Here is a 17,628-nt window from a genome sequence, read left to right on the forward strand (position 1 = left end):
ATGTTATTAGCTGTGAGTCTTTCATATATGGCCTTTATGATGTTAAGGTATGTTCCCTGTATCCCTACTTTGTTGAGGGTTTTTATCAAGAATGGATGCTTTACTTTGTCAAATACCTTTTCTGCATCTGTTGAGAGGATCATATGGTTCTTATCCTTTCTTTTATTAATGTGGTATATCATGTTGATTGATTTGCAAATATTGAACCACCCTTGCAATCAAGGAATAAACCTCACTTGATCATGGTGAAAGATTCTTTTAATGTACTATTGGATTCAATTTCCTAGTATTTTGTTGAGAATTTTTGCATCCATGTTCATCAGGGATATTGGCCTATTATTCTATTTTTTAATGGAGTCTTTGTCTAGTTTTGGAATCAAGGTTATGCTGGTCTCATAAAACAAGTTTGGGAGTTTTCCTTCCATTTCTATTTTTTGGAACAGTTTGAGAAGAATTGGTGTTAACTCTTCTTTAATTTTTGGTAGAATTTCCCAGTGAAACAATGTGGTCCTGGACTCTTGTGTGTTGGGAGATTTTGTTTACTGATTCAATTTTTTGCTGGTTATCAGTCTGTTCAAGTTTTTCATTTCTTCCTGTTTCAGTTTTGGTAGTTTATATGTTTCTAGAAATTTATCCATTTCTTGCAGATTACCCAATGTGTTGGCATGTAATTTTTCATAATATTGTCTTATAATTGTTTGTATTTCTGTGGTATTGGTTGTGTTCTCTCTCCTCTCATTTGTGATTTTATTTGTATCTTTTTCTTTTTGATAAGTCTGGCTAGGGGTTTATCATTTTTATAAATTGGTTCAAAGAACCAGCTCCTGGTTTTATTGATCTGTTCTACTGGATTTTTTGTTGTTGTTGTTATTGTTTCTAAATCATTTATTTCTACTCTAATCTTTATTATTTCCTTTCTTCTACTGGCTTTAGGCTTCATTTATTCATCTTGTTCTAGCTCATTTAGGTATAAGGTTAGGTTTTGTATTTGAGATTTTTCTTGCATCTTGATGTAGGCCTGCGTTGCTATATACTTCCCTCTCAAGACTGCTTTTGCTGTAACTCAAAGGTTTGAACTGTCATGTTTTCATTTTCATTTGTTTCCATGTATTTTTTTTATTTCTTCTTTAATTTTCTGGTCAACCCATTCATTCATTAGTAGGATGTTCTTTAATCTCCATGTATTTGTGGCCTTTCCAATTTTTTTCTTGTGGTTGACTTCAAATTTCATAACATTGTGGTCAGAAAATATGCATGGTATGATCTCAATCTTTTTGTACTTGTTGAGGCCTGATTTGTGACCTAGTATGTGATCTATTCTGGAGAATGTCCCATGTGCACTCAAAAAAAAAATGTGTATTCTGCTGCTTTAGGATGAAATGTTCTGAATATATCTGTTAACTCTACCTGGTCCAGTGTGTCATTCAAAGCCATTGTTTCCTTATTGATTTTTGCTTAGATAATCTGTCCACTGATGTAAGTGGAATGTTAAAGTACCCTACTATTATTATCAATGATTTCCTTTATGTTTGTTATTAATTTGTTTTATATATTTGGGTGTTCCACATAGGGGGCATAAATATTTACAACTGTTAGATCTTGTTCAATAAACCCCTTTATTATGATATAGTGCCTTTCTTCATCTCTTGTCACAGTGTTTGGTTTAAGATATAGTTTGTCTGATATAAATATTGCTATTCCAGCTTTCTTTTGATGTCCATTTGCATGATAAAGTTCTCCATCCCCTCACTTTCAATTGGCAGGTGTCTTTAAGTCTAAAATGAATCTCTTGTAGGAAGCATATAGATTTGGTTTTTTATCCATTCTGACACCCTATATCTTTATACGTAAATTTAGTCCATTTACATTCAGAGTGATTACTGACAGATATGAATTTAGTGTCATTTTATTACTTATTTTGTCATTGTTTCTAGAGATATTCTCTGTTCCTTTCTAGTCTTTGTCACTTTTGGTCTTTCTTTCCCACTCAAAGATTTCCCTTTAGTAGTTCTTGCAGTGATAGTTTAGTGGTCACAAACTCCTTAGTTTTTTTGTCTGGGAAACTCTTTATCTCTCCTTCTATTGTGAATAATAGCCTTGCTGGATAGAGTATTCTTGGCTGCATACTTTTCCCATTAAGCACATTGAATACATCACTCTTTTCTGGCCTGCCAAATTTCTATGGAGATATGTGCTGCTAACTGTCTTCCCTTGTAAGTGAGGTACTTCTTTTGTCTTGCTGCTTTTAGGATTTTTTCTTTATATCTGTATTTTGCAAATTTAACTACAATAGGTCTTGGTGTTGACTTGCTTTTATTGATTTTGATGGGAGTTCTCTGTGCCTCCTGGATTTTGATATCGGTTTCCTTACCTAGATTAGGGGAGTTTTAAGCTATAATTTCCTCAAATAAACTGTCTACTCCCTTTTACTTCTCTTCATCTTCTAGGATTCGTATGATATGAATGTTATCATACTTTATGGAGTCACTGAGTTCCCCACATCTACATTCGTGATCTAATATTTTTCTTTCTCTCTTCTTTTCAGCTTCATTATTTTTCATAATTCTTTCTTCTGTATCATTTATCCATTCCTCTCCTTCTTCCATCCTTCTGGTCATTACATCCAGTTGGTTTCAAATCTCAGTTACTGCATTTTTCATTTCAGCCTGACTAGATTTTAGGTCTTTTATCTCCACAGTAAAAGACTGGTGTCCTTCTATGCTTTTCTCAAATCCAGCTAGTATCATCCTGATTGTTGCTTTAAATTCTGGATCGGGCATATTACTTATATCTGTTTCAATTATATCCCTGGCTGTGGCTTTTTCTTGTTTTTTATTTTGGAATGAATTCCTCTGTTTTGGCATTTTGTCTAGGTCTCTGTCTTCTTCTCTGTGTTAGGAAGGTCTGTTATACTTCCTGCCCCTGACAGTAATGGCTTTATGAAGACTGTTCAGGGCTTGGCACTTCAGGATGTGTCTCTGGTGTATGTGGTGTGCACTCTGCTGCTATATTTTGGCTGTTCTTTCCTTTAGGTCAGTTCTCTGCAGAGTTTCTTCTTGCCTGCAGTATGGAGTGTTTGGACCTTGGCCAGAGTGTGGCAAGTTTTAACTAAGTCTGTTCTGGTCTGCTTGTTAAAGAGACCTGATGCTCTTTCCAGTAGAGCTGAAGCTTTGCATAACTCTAGTCAGTAGACATGGTGTGTGCAGGGGTTGTGTGTGGCGGTCTTCTGGGGGAGGGTCCTGCTGCTCTGGTTCTCAAGTACACTTCCCTAGCAAAGCAGCACCTGCAGAGTGTGGGGGGGTGGATGGTTTAGTGCAAATGGTTTAGGCCACCATTGTTGGCACTGCGCTGCTTACTGAATTTAATTTATGCTAAGGGGCGGGGGAGGGAGATGGCACCCACCAGCTCTTTGTCCCTGGTGATTCAATGCCACCTCTCTCAGATGTGCTCCACGAAGAGGAAACTGTCTCTTCCAGTGTGTCTCAGAGGATCCTCAGATCACAGTGTTTGCCCCCAGGCTATCTGCCCTCCTTCTCCACAGGAGAACTGCAGCACCCTCAGGGCTCCACACTGGCCACTCCACAGACCTCTAAAACTTCAGTCTTTGAGCCCTGCTGGCTATAAAAACTCATGAAAATAGTTCCTCATTTTCCCAGTCAATGGCCTTGGAGAAGTGCTTTCCTTGTGTCACCACCAGGCCTCCCTTCCCTCTGCAGCACCTGCAATCCGTTTCTCCCCCAAACCACATCTCTGCACCTCCTGCTTTCCATGATGTCACCTCTTCTCTCCCTCTAGTTGTGCAGTTTGTTCTGTCAGTCCTCAGATCAATTTCTCTGGTGTTCAGAATGATTTAATATTCATCTAGCTGTGTTTGAGGGATGAGACAAGCCTAGGGCCTTCCCCTACTACTTTGCCATCTGAGCTCTTCCCAACTTTCTCTATGCTTCCTATTTCTAAATTAATCCCATTGTGTATAAACAATATATTTTTATGACTTCCATCATTTAAAATTTATTGAGACTTGCTTCAGGGCCCAGCATATAGACCATCTTGGTGAATGTTCCATGTGTACCTCAAAAGTATGTGTATTATGCTACTGCTGGATGTAAGATTCTATAAATGTCAATTACATCAAGTTGGTTGATACTGTTATTTAAGTCTTCTACATCTTTTTGGTTGTTTTGTATATTTACTCTATCAATTACTGAGAAGTATATTAAAATCTCCAAGTATAATTATCTACTTTTTCTCTCATTTTTATTAGTTTTTGTTTCACTTATTTTGAACCTGTTATTAGATGCATACATCCTTAGGACGTGTATATCGTCTTTATCTATGGCAATATTATTTGTCCTGAAGCGTACTTTTTTCTGTTAATACAGCTACTCCAGCTTTCTTACGATTAATATTTGCTTGGTATATCTTTCCCATCCTTTCATTTTTAGTATTTTAAATATTTTTCTATTTAAAATAGTAATATTATAGACAGAATATAGTTGGTTTTTATCTTTTATCTAGCCTAATAATCTCTGTCTTTTAATGGAACTGTTTAAAGCATTTAATGACATTTAATTGATATGGGTGAATCGATTAATTCACTTCAGAATTTTGCCAGAGAGAAAGTTAACTCTGTAGATTACAGAATTTGTCTTTAAATTTTTACACATTTGCTTATATCTGGTATTTGATACCTTCCAACTCTCCAAATGTGATCATATCTAGAAGTTATGAATTTCAGTGGAAAAAGCATAGCCTTTGGAGCAAAATTCATCAAGTTTGGACTCCAGATGCTTTGATGAGTTGAAAATTTTATTTAATTTCAGTTAACATATCTGTAAGTGGAGAGCATAGTGTCTTCTTGGGTATAGTGAATAAAAAATGAGAGTAAATAAAAAGGTATGAACTAGTGCCTACTATTCAGAGTAGTAGTAGCTACTTCTCAGGATCACTATAAGCATCTAGTGAAAATACATGTTGACAATTCTTTGAAAAACACACATGATATAAATGTGCAGGGTGCTTTTTTTTTCAAAAATTATGGTTAGTACTATCATTCTAGAATAGAATTTGCCAAACTCTATGGAGTTTGGTTCTAAATTTGCAAAAAAAAGCCTCTTAGTAACAATTCAATTGTTGATTTCCATTTCCTTCTTCAAATTTGAAGAGTTTTCCTCTTAGCAAAAAAAAATATATATATATATGTAAACAAAGTAAATGTTCATCAATTCTTCCTTCTCTGTATCACCTCCTAAAATTATGCCATATTCTTCCAAGTAATAACCCTTTCTGTTTAGTATGACGTGACTTTTCATATACTTATAAAAGTTTATGATTATAAAAGAATAGATTGGACATGTTATTGGACACAGAGATAAAAACTTAAAAAAACTGGAACAGATTTTCACAAATAGCAGAAAATATTTAATTAGGATATCCTAAAAAATCAATAATTAAGTATAATTAATGCTAAAAATCAATTATTTATTTTATGAAGGAAATATTTCAGTGTAGTTATATCTGAGTATCTACTGATTTTTTTTAGGTCATAAACATTAGTCCCTTCACCAACCACTACACAAAAACTAAATAATATGCACTCTACCCACAAAAAGACAAGTACACACACACACACACACACACACACACACACACACGTGTGTGTGTGTGTGTGTGTGTGTATTCCTATCTCTATTAATTGACCAAAAAGTACTTTCTGACCCTGAACTTAGACTAACCATAATACAGAAGCTGTCATTAAGTGTTCAGTTCACACACATACACTCCAAACTGGTCCAACAACTTCTATTATGCCAGTTACCAGCATTGCCAGCCCCTTTGCCCTTCACCGCCTGGAGAATGTCCATCAGAAACAGGGAAGCAGAGCAAGCTGCCACAATGCACCATTGATGTGTGAGCAAGGCTGTCCAAGCAGCTGCAACAACAGGGCAACTCTTCAAAGTGTCAGCATTGAAACTTAGAATTCTCCCTCCCATACAACCATCAATGAAAACCTTTATAAGCTACAATCAATTACAAAATAAATCTTTGAGACAAATCATGTTCTTTCTTCATTTCTTCTCTCCCCCTTCTTTTCTCAACACCAAATGTCCTTGGTTCAAAAAATATATATTCAAAGAGAAATTCCCTTTTTCTACCTCGGTCTCTGTTTCTGCCTCTCTTATGTTCTAAAAATTCTTTCAAGGAGGTTTAAGATTGTCTGCTAAACCCTTTTGTTTATAAGACATGTTCTGGGGGTTTTTTTGTTTGTTTATTGTTGGGTTTTGTTGTTGGAGTTTTTTATTTAAAAACTTCAAAGGCACTTGATATTTTGAGCACACTTGTAATGGATTTTTGGCAAAGCATTTTTTGATTATTGAAAGATAATCTAAATTCTGAACTGCATGCACTGAATCACATAACCTCCATATTTTTGTAAACCACAGCCAAAGTGGTTTTACATTAGCTATAGATGAATAGGTAATGAGTCAGTGAACAGTTAAAAGCATTCCATGAGAATGCATGAACTAGCCATGTGAAGTTTTCAAAAGGAAAAAATCTTAAGTATTTAGACTACTTGGAACGAGTGGAGGCTATTCTTTGTTTAACAAATAAACTATGTTTAATTTGTCTTATATGCCTATATCTACCAAATCAAATGGAAGTCTGTTCACGAGTTTTCCATTTCTCCTAAGCCCTCTGTCTTTTATTTGGAACACATACTTAAGGTCTGAGAATTGTGGCAACAACTTTAAGATTTCTTACCATAGTTTTCACCATGCAAACAGCACATGTACCTTATAGGGATAAGAGGAAACCTCTCCAAATAATAGTTAATCTCAAGAAACAGAATGCCCAAATGTCAGTAACGCCAGGATATAAATGATTTAGTTCCTCCAAATAACTAAAATATGTACTTAATCAAGAGCTACTCTTCTATATGAAAAAATCAAAATCCAAAATACTTCTATTCCCAGTCTTTTAAATTTTAAAATTATGATTTCTCATTGTTTCCAAAGTAGTACATCTATATAGTTTAGTAGTTAAATAGTACCACAAGGTTTAAAAACAAAAACGGCACCCTATATCCTACCCTTTCAGATACCCTGTCAAAATTATTTCTAGTGTTTATCTCTTTATCTGTAAATAATATACAAAAATGTATAATTCTTATTTTTTATTTGTATGTTGTAGAAAATCTATTACTTTCCTATCATGAAAGATAAAGACTTAGCTCTCTTATACCACTCACTTTTCTTCCTTTCATCCTCCCAATATTCATCCAGTTAGTATAATTTTAATACATTTCCTTCTTTGAGTAACAATGTTTCCTGCCTATAGTTAATATTGCCACTTTGACCCCATTCCAAGTGTCTACAACAGAAATGTAAAACCTGTCTGAATATATTTCACACTCTTAAAATTAAGCATTCTGTTCATTCTAATTTTTCCTTCTGAACATACCCATTTCTGGAGTTTCTCATCTTCCTGCCCAACTAAAGACCAGTTACTCTTAAGGCCAATGCATAGCTGCTGTCCAGGAAATTCTCTTGACCTTTCTCACCTCATTATCATCACCTATGTCCTGAATCCTCTTTCCTCCTCAGTTTCTCCTCATTTGGATGTAGCACATACTCCAAAAGATTCCTAAGAAAGCAACAATGTAAGGTAAAGTATGAGGATCATTTGTCTAAAAATGTCTTTTTCCTAACCTCATCTCACATGTGATTAATAATAGTTTGGTTAGGTATAGAATCACAAGTTAAAAGTTATTTTCTCTCAGAATTTTAAAGCCACATATGCCAGCTTTGAATATAGCCATTAAAAAAATCAGATACTATTCTCATTCTTAAGCCAAAATGTAAGGTTTATATTTTCTATCTAGAAGCTTCTATCATCAATATATTGCCGCTAGTCTAAAATTTTCCAATATGTATCTTGGTATAGATCTGCTTCATATATTTTATGAGCACCCAGCAGACTCAAACTAGAAACTAATGTCCTTTAGTTCAGAACTTTCTATAATATAATGTTATGAACATTCCTTCCATATCATTTTCGTTGCTCTCCTCTGTTTTCTGGAACTATTAATCAGATTTAGGGCTTGTTAAATTATTTGTCTGATTTTATCTTTTCTCTCCATTTTCCATTTAACTGAATTTTTGCTCTGTTTTCAGGATAATTTCAATCCTTCCATTAAAATTATTTCATCAGCTATTGTAAGAGTGCTTATTCTGATTATTCTTTTTTTATCATCCTATCATGTTTCATGGAAGTACTATCTTTCCTATCTAAATATATTAAGTATAATTTATTTTTACTTCAGCTGTTGTCTTCCAATTCTTGAGCCAGTTCTTGAGCATGAACTGACTTGTTTTCTTCTTGGCATAACACTCTCCAGGCACCTGTATTTAGATTTCTTGGTTCTACGAAATCCTCCATCCACTTTACATCTTCCAAAAACTTTGATAAGTTGCTTCCTCTTCCTTATGTTGGTGGATTCTTTTTTTTTTTTTTTGTCTTTTATTTTTTAGTCTATCATTTATACCTTTAGTTCCTTACCAGAAGGGAACAAGGAAAAACATGTGTTCAATCACCAGGTTTAACTGGAAGTCGGTTGTTAAAGTTTCCAAAGATGGTAATCCTACAGGTGTAGTCATGCTATTCAATGGGTCATAAAATCATAGGATTTTTACTGTTAAGAATCTTTTCAGAAATTAGATGGTTCAACCCTTCTATTTTAGAGGTGAGAAAACAGAAACTCAAAAAGGTTAAGTGGCTTGTACAAGGTTATTTAACTAGAAATTTATATGGCTAAAACTTGAACTTCCCTTCATTTCCATATGGCCTCCTCATATAAAGAACACCTTAAAGCAGCTGCTCTCTGAGGACTCCCAGACACATCATAATGTTAAAATTTTTGAATATGCCAGTCTAGCTTTTGGTTCACAAAATGGAGGAAAGCTGCCATGAGGAATATCTGGCAAAAATTATTCCAAGAAAATAAATATCAGATTCTAAACTTTCTATTTTCCCTTCAAATCCCCTACTCAGTACTCTCCCATGAAACTCATTCTCATTAGCTGCTTCAGCATGGCAGACTTACCATACTTTATACTCTTTTAGGTCACAGCATCACAACATAGTTTCTCAAAGCAAAGTAAATTTATGTTTAAACTCAATTGAATTATATCCTTCCTTATCTCCCACCCTCACCGTCTCCCTGACCTCACAATGGCCAGTAACCTGTTTCTTCTAAAATAATCCTTTCTTCCATGAATAGTAGTACCCAGGTCCTCAAGCAAAAATCTTGAGAGTCATCTTTTTTTCCTTAATAGCATCCAACTCCCACCTAGGCAGTCCCCAGATGCCACCTTCTAAAAATCAATTCCACCTTCCAAAAATCTCTGGAACCCATCCTTCTTGATGTTCCTCACAACATCACAGCTACTGCTTCAGTTGAGGCCCTCACTGTACTTCATCCTGATTACCATTAATTGTTTTGTCTCACAGACTGTAGTCCTTTCTCTTTACCTGAAGGGTCTTTCTCAACAGAACTAAGTAGTCATTTCCTCACTTAAAACCCTTCAGTGGATCCCACCTCATTTCTAGCTCCTTAGCAACATACTTAATACAAGTTACTTCATGGTAGGCACTTGCATATCTCTCCATCTTCATCCCCTGTGGTTCCTAACCTTGTATTTTATTGAACTAGAAACCAGGTGGAAACCAAAAGGCTTCTACCTTGGTCACTACCAAATGTCAATTGTCCTTTACCATGTCTTCTCCCAAATAAAAAAAGGAATCAGATGAAAGGAAAGAGGGTGATATGACTAAAATCAGTATTGTATCTATGAAAAGTATTTGATAAAGTTATGATTACCATAATACTTTATATTTATATTTAAAACATTCTATGTTATCTTTAGAGATTATAATCTGCTTAAAGGTATTGACATTACATTAAATTCAGTATACAGAATACTAAAGATGCAAATTAAATATTTGATCATAAAACCAATAATTAGACCGTTAGGATGTAAAATAGATAAGAGAACAACATATTATCATAGTAAAGACCAAATCTAAGAATGTTTTATATAAAAGCCACTAAGCTACAAATTTTAGTAGGTAGGGACATTGCCTTTTTTTTTTTCAATTATTTTAAATGTTTGTTATTTTTAAGAGACAGAGACAGAACATGAGCAGGAGAGGGACAGAGAGAGAGGGAGACAGAGTCCGAAGCAGACTCCAGACTCTGAGCTGTCAGCACAGAGCTTGAACTCACAAACCATGAGATCATAACCTGAGCCAAAGTCAGATGCTTAACTGACTGAACCACCCAGTTGCCCCTGGCAGGGACCATGTGGTAATCATCCTTGCCTTACCTACCACATAAAATCCCTAACATAATAGGTGTCCAGTGAAACAATGAATGAATGAATGAATGAATGATTAAATAAAACAATAGATAACATCAGGCCAACAAACTTAGGTAGCAAAAGCTTATTTGCTATTTGATAAGCTACATAATTCAATGGAACTTAATAGCTGATCAACTTAGTCAAATGTCATGAATACATATTTTAAGTATGTGTATATATATCCAGCAGATCTTTATATGAAACATCAATCTGATCTTTTTTTGAGCATCTGTTAAATCATTCAATAGATAGCAAAAAAATTCAACATAACAAAAAAATATACTATTTGAAAAGCAAGTAAAAGATGTTCCCATTGTTAGTATTCTTATTTTAGATTGTTCTCCCTACATCTCTCCAAAACAGAGAAATGAGAACTTAGAGAAACTAGAACTGTGATCAAGTTACTACCTTTCATATTTCATATCATTTGCAATGATACCCAAACTTCCCTTCTAAACAAAATAGAAATAGCATCATTGTATATGAACAAAGCCTAATTTTACATTCCTTCTACCATATCAACTTAATGTTTCATGATATTCTGAACATTATTATGCACTAAAGCCAACTTTCTTGCCTACATAGCAAATCACTATTAATCACTATGAACCCATCACCTGGGGTTCAGCAAGCATCCCTAGCCAGTTAAGAAATACCTTAATCTATAAATTAAAATTTAAAATATCAAGGGGCTGGTCCCCAGGGATATGAGTCAAGAACACAGCATTCTGAAGATATCCAAACTGAGACTGACTCTTTTCTCTGCCTAGAAAGGTGCTTGGCAAAGGGTTCTGAAGATCATGTTGACTGACAGGAATTTCATATGAAGAAAGACATTCTCTTGAATTTTAACTCTTTAAAAACATCTTGCATAACCAGAGGGTGTAATGAGTAGGTCCTCATTGCATAGAAACCTGAATACCTAGCTTATTGTTCTTCAGTATAAACACTGCTATTTTCTAGGATACTGCCTAGTTTTTATAAGTTCTACTGTTGTCTTCATGTGAAATAACTCTATGGAAATGCTATAGCTAAAAAAAAGTGGGCTAAATTTAAATCAACAAATTTAGGAATAAAAGTGTAGGTTACAAAGATGGATACAAGTTAACAAATGATGATACACAGAAGAGAAATATATATATATATATATATATATATATATATATATATATATATATGGATACATACCTGAGGACAGCTGAAATTGGGAGGACAAATGATTGAAATGAAAGCACAGGAAAGACAGACTATAGGAGGAATTTGAATAACATTCATGGGTAGGAAAATGTTGTATGAGCTGAGGTAATCCCAATCTTATGATAAGCCATGAAGTAGTAAAACAATATTTCTTTTAATCAAAAATATTATGACAGGTAAGTGTAGACTACAGTACGAAAAACAAATAGACCTAATTCCATAATAGCCATAGAAAGTGACCAACGGTGATACTTGTAATACTTAAAAACACAAAAGGGTACTTAACAAATTTAGATTATGCCACTTAAAGTTTTTTGAACTTTGGAAAATGTCTTATACTCTATTTTGCTTCCTATTTGCTTTATTTTTAAAGATTATGGAAGTGCCACATAAATCATTTATAGAAGGTAAATAATATCACTTATCTGAATGATAATAATAATAATAATAAATGGTTGATAAATTATTCACTCTAATGCCACTAGAACTGAATCAATCACTAACATCCAAACCAAGGGGGAAACTATCAGCAGTGCTGGTGTTCTCTCTGACCCTGAAGCACAAGCTTCTTTCCTATAAGGAGCACATTCTAAGGCAGGAAAACTGAATGTAAAATGGTATGAAAATGTGTGTGTCAGCATTCAGAAAGAAAGCAGGTAAATGCTTAATTCTCCTCTGAAAAGCAATTTCTAAATATGGATTCAATAATGAAAACCTATAACATACCAATTTGCAGAAGCGTTTAGGAATTGATGGCACACAGTAGAAGGCTACTGTTCTAGGCAGTATTTGACTACCACACAACTGTTCAAGTTTAGCTAACAGGGTATTTTTGTCACTTTTTTTCCTTTTCCTTTGCTGTTTACAGTTGTGAGAGGGCAGTGATCGTGTAGCTTAGTATTCATTTAAGTGAGACATCCCTAGACTAGATCTAGGCTCCACATGGGCAGGTACTATGTACACATTCCACACCACTCCACCACAACATGCTAAACTCTCCTTTCCATAGTCTTCAACTACTCAGTTGAAGACTGAGTAGATATCCTCACCCTTTCACTTACATCTTACATACAGTTTCAGCTCTTAGCATCTCCTGAGAACAGGTATAGTAAAACTTCTTCCTAAAAATCCTGAAAAAAAGGGTGCAGTGAAAATTGGAAATACATAGTTTTGCTAACTGAAATAGAATTATTATGTTTTACTACTAAAATATTCCAATCACTGACAGTATTTTAATATAAGTATACATGAGCCCTATAGCAGATAATCTCAGATGATGATGATGATGATGATGATGATAATTAAGAAGACAACTTTTTTTTAGTACTTGTGACAGGCATTGTTCTAGGTGCTATGCATGTACTATTTCATTTAATCCTCACACACTCAAAAAAAAAAAATCCTTGTCAGTAAAATTATTTTTATCTTCATTTTACACATGACACTGAGACAAAGACAGAAGCTGGTTAAAGCAATTTTCACATATTTAGTTTATTTAAAGGTAAAACATGGGGCACCTGGGTGGCTCAGTCGATTAAGCCTCTGACTTCGGCTCAGGTCCTGATCTCGTGGTTTGTGATCAGACTCCGTGCTGACAGCTCAGAGCCTGGAGCCTGCTTCAGATTCTGTGTCTCCCTCTCTCTCTGCCCCTCTCCTGCTCACACTCTGTCTCTCTGTCTCTCTCTCGCTCAAAAATAAACATTTTTTAGAATTTTTGTTTTAAAAGTAAACCATAAAAACTTTATACCTGTGGACTAACCTTTTGATGTAGGACCAATGGGCTGTCACTGATTCTTAGTCAGCTAAGTCACATTATTCTTCCTGTTCAAACTGTACCACATTGTATCATCTATTGAAAGATGATATTGAAAGTCAGAGTTTAAAAGTTTTTGATTCCTTAAAGTCAGTGAGCGATTATAGGGACTGGCCAAGCAAATTCAGTGCGAGATCTTTCCAGAATTTTTACATTCATCCCCTACCCCCAAACCCCGATAATTTTACACAGTTTTCTAGCCCACACCTATCTAGATTGTAATCTGTTTTGGTAATTCACTTTCAAAAGTCTTTCCAAAGCATTCAACTTAGATTTCATAAAATCAACAATGCTTTATACCTTTTTACTCAAATTTCATCAGTTTGCATAATTAAATTACAACTGCACATTCAACTAGCATAAACAAATCTGAAAACAAACATAAATGACCCTAGGTCAGCATACTAGCAGGTAAACAGATAACCAAATACACCATTTTTCAGAGTATCCTATTATCCTGAAGCAGGGATTGGCTAAAAGGGCTTCTATTATATTCATGTCTTCCCTAATTGCAAACAATACTCTTTAATAAGTATATGGGTAGGTATATTAGATTTACAACAGAATGGATATGCAATTGAAAAATACAATCAAATTTGATAGAGGAGTTCAAAATAACACCAAAATTCTACACTAGAAAGGTAACACATTCCGTCTTATTTTTCTTAATTAGAAATCTTAGGAGACTCCTTCACTAATAAAACTAGGGCTACAAATTGCATCCCAAACTCAATGGAAGGGATGCCCCTTCCCAAAGCATGAACATACACACTCACACAAACAAAACCTTGTAGTTAATCAATAAGGAAATTTAGGTTTTAAGAAAGAAACTTCCCCCTACTATACGAACCATCATCTTACATAGGAAAAATTCTGAATTTAAAGCTCAGATTCAGCCAGTTACTACTTACTTAATGTGGGCTAAGTTACTTCACCTCCCAGAGCTGTAGTATCTTTATCTGAAAAAGGAGACACTAATAACGTTCTCCCCACCCCACAGAACTATGGTGAGAATTATATAAAATTAAATATATGAAAACACTCTGTAGACTATTAATCATCATACACATACAAATTATTACTACTGGAAATCCTTGTTTGTATTTTGGACACAGAACTTCAGAGTCAGGGGAGGTCATTTCACAAATGATGAGGCTGAAAGCCAAAAGCCTAAATTACTTTCCTACTGACAGTGGCATGGATGACAGAGCAGAAATAGAGAATTCTTGATTAACCAGGAAAAGAATATCACAGCCATGGGAGTGGGATCATTTGGAGATTCAAGGAAACCAAAGGGCCCAGAATGAACTATTGCTGCAGCATAGGCTGTGAACAGAGATGAAAATTTAAAGGCTGAGCAGTTTTATACAGTAAGTCCTAATAGTGACTTTAGTGAAGATATTAGGAAAGAGATAGAAAGGTCAATCAAAAAAAAAAAAAGTTGCACTATACCAAACATTATTGTTATTTCATCTTACACAATAAAATTTTGATGGCTTGTCAAACTAAAGAAAATAAGGAATTTAAGATAATCCTCCTATTTATGTTATTCCTTTTCACTGGTCAGAATAATTAACCATAGGTTAGGAAGTTAAGACAACAATAGGATGGACGTCAGTGAAGTTCAAGTACTTTAATTGGATTCCTTCGGGTACAGTTTGTTTCCCTTTTTCTCTGGCCATTAATCCAGCAGAGGAAAGTGATCTAACACAGCACCATGGCACGAAGGGATGGACCCTAGAGCCTGTCTCTCTATGATGACTGTTCTTGTGCATCCAGACTGCCTATTGAAACTAACAATGCCTGCTGCTGCTGCCGAGGAGGATCATCCAAACTCTGAAAATGAAACACATCACACAAAGGGATGAAAGAATTCTTATTCCACAGGGTTTAGCTTGCAGCTGGTCATGCATGCCAGAGGGATGTGCCATGAGGATGAGAAAGAAGCTTCCAAAGAGAACGGCTGGGGCAGCCAGTTGAACATTTTGAAATACTTAGGGAACTAATTCTTTTGAAACTTAGGCAAATAACTAGACTTCTTTAGAGCTGAACTTGAGAGTCAGGGCTTTTTAATTTCTGCAATCCACCTAGGTGTGAATATTCCTGTAAGCAAAAGAAACAGAGAATTTCTAATTGCTTATACATTTTGGTGGTTCCCCACTCATAGTAAGAGATCATACTACATATTTTTCCCCCCTCTGGGCTACAGCTCAGTAATACTTTGGAGTTTAACACTGTTTGCAGGGGTAGGTTGGGTTTTTCTGCAAGTGATGCAAGTATACTGATTAATATGCTTGTTATACAAAACAGCACAGTAGTTAAGACTGAGGTCAGATCAGTTGTGAAACTGATGTGGAACTCCTTACATGGTATTGGGTCCCAGGGGCTCTAACTGTGTAGAATAGCTATGCCAAGTAACTTTTCCCACAAAAGGTATTCCTAATAGAGTTATAAGTTGTAAGAACACTTCCCTGTGGCCACCATTGCTCCTGGTCTCTCAACTGGCCTCATCAAGGTTTTCATAATGGTTTTCAGGTGCTCTGGACATCACTGTCCAATGGATTGCCAAATAGTATCTTTGCTTTGGAAAGATTTGCCACTGTGAGGAATCGGCCCTTTTATTCTCTGATAAACTCACTCTGTCAAAAACACAAACATTTCCCTCCTCTCCTGGCCCCTTTCCACTTCAGGTCCGAGAAGCTCATCTTCCTCTGTTTACTGCATAAAAATGAGCAACTCTTTTCATCGTACATAACAGTACACACATCAGACTTTGTGATCCATTTTTACCTGTTATAACACTGATTTCAAATAACTCCACTGTAACCAGATGTATAGCCTTATGAAAGTTACTTAATCTAATCTTTGATTCTTCATTGATAAAATGTAAGTAATACCTGTCTTATTGAAGGTATCTTGTTACTGAAGAATAAGATAATATTTACCTGCTAGTCCAGTTACCAACACAAAGGGCAATTCAATAAATAATAGGCATTGTGTCATTCTCTATAACAGGAGTAAGAAATAGTTCACATCAGACACTGAAATAAGAAATGAAATATAATATCAAAAATATTCCCCTACCTTGTCAGGATGCTATTGTTGACTTGAACATTGTATCATTTTTCTTTGGTTAGGTCATACTTCTCAAGAAGCATTAGTTCCTTAGAGAATTATGCCAAAGTGAATAGAACAAATTGGGAGAAATTTTCCTTCCACATATTCAATCCGTTAGTTCTAACTAATGTCCTTCAGACCACTGTAAACATGTTCTTGTTAGAAGTGTCTTAACTTTTCAAATAGCTATTATATTATATACATAAATATTGGCACTGGAGGGTTTCCATAATTGTTTTAATGTCTCTTGTTCTCCCACTTCTACCACTGTTTCCACTCTCTCATTAGCTCTTCTAATGTCTCTCGAAAGGAAAAGAAAATTTGGGTGACAGGCAGTACTACAAAATCAAAGTTAAAATATATTTGAAAAAAATTAATTCTCACTCTGGGTCATTCTACAGGTACTATCTCACTCAACTGCATAAAGTGAACTTTTAGCCCTGAGTTCATTAACAATATATTTTAAAGACTAAAAGAAGCAATCTTTCAGATAAAAATTAAAACTAACAAGGAAAGATGTATATATGCTATATATATTATCCAAAGAAAAGGGATTATAATGAGGAAAAATATAAAGAGATAATGATATTTGTAGTACAATAGAAAATTGTCTCTACATAAGAAAATAAAACCCATAAGCCATTTTCCTTTAAAAATTATAAAATACCTTAAATTCTGAGTGTATTCTAGTAAAAAAACTAAAACAGAGTATAGATAAACCCTTAACATTAATTACTTCTTTACATTGTGAAATTTAGCTCTCAAATTTTTACACTAAGATCCTTCATTTAGGTGCCAAAGAAGACAAAATAACCTAATATTTCATTCTAAAGGAATTGATCAACAATGTGTGAAAACAAGTCTTCATTTTTCTCACCATTCCTTTTAAAAGTGCCCATCCAAACAACCCCCAGATCCTGCCAATGCTCTTTCTTTTCCCACTGTTATTGCTGAAAATCCTAAGTAATCTAATTATTTTCAACCCCTAACCTTTTTTATCCATCTTTATGCTTCTAGAGTTATCTTCTTTAAAAAAAAAAAAAAAAAAAATATATATATATATATATATATATATGTATA

The 17,628-nt window shown here is 34.7% G+C and overlaps 1 protein-coding gene across 45 annotated transcripts in view; it reads right to left on the reverse strand.

The window, feature by feature from the left end:
* The window catches only part of ZBTB20 (zinc finger and BTB domain containing 20), a 769,297-nt gene that overhangs the window by 678,204 nt on the left and 73,465 nt on the right, over window positions 1-17,628 (reverse strand). For 5 of the 45 annotated variants that reach the window (XM_049629372.1, XM_049629399.1, XM_049629366.1 and 2 more), the window contains one exon: window positions 7,562-7,644. The exons of the other annotated variants lie outside the window; for them this stretch is intronic. The gene's annotated coding sequence lies outside the window, so the exon portion shown is untranslated. The remainder of the gene's footprint in view (window positions 1-7,561; window positions 7,645-17,628) is intronic. 45 annotated transcript variants of the gene reach the window in all.

This window comes from Panthera uncia, chromosome C2 (genome assembly GCF_023721935.1).
Source record: "Panthera uncia isolate 11264 chromosome C2, Puncia_PCG_1.0, whole genome shotgun sequence".
NCBI lineage: Eukaryota > Metazoa > Chordata > Mammalia > Carnivora > Felidae > Panthera > Panthera uncia.